Below are 2,994 nucleotides of genomic sequence, written 5' to 3' on the forward strand. Positions count from 1 at the left end.
AGTGCCCTTTGTATACATTATGCCTTTTTATACAGTAGTACACCTTATACACATAATGCCGCACATTAGTAATGCATTTTGTATGCAGATAGAGCCGCAGTCACACACAAAATATAAGCATGCTGCATATAATTTTAATCAGCAGAAGCTGATAGTGCCCCTGGGCATTCCAAATGCCCTAGGCATTTGCCTAGTTTGCCTATGCCTATGGCTGGCTCTGCATATCCCCCACATATTTTCTTTCTTCACTCTCCCTTCCTTCTGACCCCGGTTTATCATTGCTGTGATGTGATGTGATATCATGTAGCCTACCAAGAACCTTTGCAATTTGGTGGACAACTATGCGATAGCACCTATCCTTGTGTATCAATGTCTACATCGCCATAGATTGTAAGCTTGCGAGCAGGGCCCTCCTACCTCTATGATTGTTTGTTTTTACTCAGTTTTGTATTCTAATGGTGTCCAGTTCTAAAGCATAATGGAATGTGCTGTGTTATATAAGAAACGGTTAATAAATAATAACAAATACTGAAGAAAATTCATGCCTAGTAGGTGTCTGGCTGCCATGTAGCTATGCACAGTATAATCTTATGTTAGTCACTTTTTTATTATTATTTTTTTTTTAACCTGGCCTTAGTGGTCACACATCTAATTACTAGAGTATGTCTTTTACTAGTCTCTGGCAGTATTGGTAATTGGACCCCAAATTCTATTAAAGCTCTATGTTAGTTGAAGTGGGAGGGGGGAGGGGGGAGGTGCGGGGGGGCGAGTGATGGGGCAGGACAAGGTAATCACCTGGCAAATTGCCCGCCCCAGCGCTGATTCCCGGCCACCTTGCAGCACCCAGGAATCAGCATAAGGCATTTTGCATCTAAGCCCACCCCCCGGCCTATAGGAGTCCAGGCGGCGGGCTAAACTCCATAATGGAGTATACTGTGTCAAAGTCAAAAAATATCATGCTTCACATTGCCATATACTAACCCCATGCACGCCCGCTGCTCGTGCATAGTCTGCCGTACGTGCACATGTCCGCAAATTGCGTACACTCGCTCCAGCGATTACGTGCGTGAAATGCGTATTTACGGTAGAGTTTATGAGCTTGTAGCGGGCGACTCGTTTATAGCATAGTTAACCCATATAGCGTGTTTTATAGGTAATAGTCCCCTTAATCATATCTGCGAGTATGTTTAGTGTAAATGGTTCAGGGACTTGGGAATTCCTCTTTTCATGATACGAAGGGTCTGACAAAGGTTGAACAGTGGTGTCTGGTACCTAACTGAAGAGTATTTTATTAGAAACAATCCGGTGCTGGTTAGGTAGAGATTAATCGCTCCTGCGTATAGTTATGTCTATGAGTAGTTTATAGACATTTACTGTATTTGCGGTTCATTATCCATGCGGCGGGAATCCTGAGGATACCTCCCACCTGAGCAGTTTGAAATAGTCACAGCCCACCTGTTCGAATCCACCTATGACCTTTTGTTATAATGTAGAGGGACATTCCTGTGTCCAATGAACAATGAGATTATAGGGCCCTTTGTAGTGTACTGTATGTTGTGTAAATAAAGGCCACTGTCCCCTGACCGGCCAGTACTCTCTCTCATCAACATTTATCTCTGATAATTGGAGGACTGGATCCGGTTGCGCTAGCAAGTGTTCCCCCGTATGGTATGTTTCTCTGTGGCCATTTTGTTACCCGTTTAATGTAAACCATTCATTCTTATTCTATGTATTTGTGTTTACAATCGTTCGCTATTGTGTATATTTCTGTTTAGTTATTCTGCTTAGTTATTAATGTTAGGACTGTAGTGTATAAGCTGTTAACTGTACTTTTCCCTTTTACTTACTAAAGATCTAATAAAGGTGTTGGAACCTTAGCAAGGAGTGTGTGTTTTACTAGACATTATAGAGGGTTTCTGAGCGTCTTAATCGCTCCAACAGCTTGCTTAAATATCAGGGTTAACCAGTGTTACATCATTACAGTATCTCAATACTAAGATTTGCAGTATAAGCATACTCTGTGTTTAAGGTTTAAAAGGTTATTATCTGTGTGTACGCTCGCTGTGTGTATTCCGTACACCCAGCGCAGCGTGTGTACGTAACTTGCGTACCACGTGTGAGGTCTTTGTACGCAAATAGCGTACAGAGTGCGTAGCACGTGCACGTGGTTTAGCGGCTATTACGGCTTCACGGTATTAGTAAATAGCTTGTGTTAAAAGGTAAATATTTAGCTTTATCAATTGGGGGCTAGTCCGGTCCACCTCATATCCGCAGTCAGGCGAAAACACTCAGACTTTATCGATCAGCAATGGGCGGATAGGTAGTATCTTGTAGTGCTGATCGGATGTGCATCTGTGTCTGCTTCTCTTGGTTTGTAGGGATGCTGGTGGAATCCGAGGAAGGTAAGAACATACAGCTATTGTTTTAAATCTGTTTTTTTTTTCTCTCTCTGTTTGGCGTCAATTGCGCACACAATACACGCACCTGTATTTTTATTTTGTGTATTTTCGCATAGTCACTCTCTTGTTGCCATTAGAATTGATTGTTAGACACGTGCTGAGGAAATTTGGTGCTATTTAGTTGATATTATAAAGAATAATATTTTAAGGGAGTAATTATAAAAATCACGCACGCAGAATAGCAGATACTGTGTGGTGCTCGGTAAGCGATTACAGTTGAACATAGTTTACATTTATAGAAGCGTGTTATTTGCGTTACTGTGAGCTTATCTGGACTTTGTGCATACGTGTCTCGGACAACGTGCGAGATTATGTACGTGACGCAAAGGCGTACACACGTGGCGTATATTACGCAACCTGCGTACGGATGCGCCCACTAAACTCAAATCACACGATAGCATTGTTTTAGTGTGGGCGGGATAGTAGCCACGCTATAATAGCACAAGTTTGTTCAGTTTCCAAAAGTTTTAGTTTAAAGAGAACCTTTTTCTATTGCAAAACCCAGGGATTGAACTACTACCTGAATGATTTTTCT

Source organism: Pseudophryne corroboree, chromosome 8, assembly GCF_028390025.1.
Source record: "Pseudophryne corroboree isolate aPseCor3 chromosome 8, aPseCor3.hap2, whole genome shotgun sequence".
Taxonomy (NCBI): Eukaryota; Metazoa; Chordata; class Amphibia; order Anura; family Myobatrachidae; genus Pseudophryne; species Pseudophryne corroboree.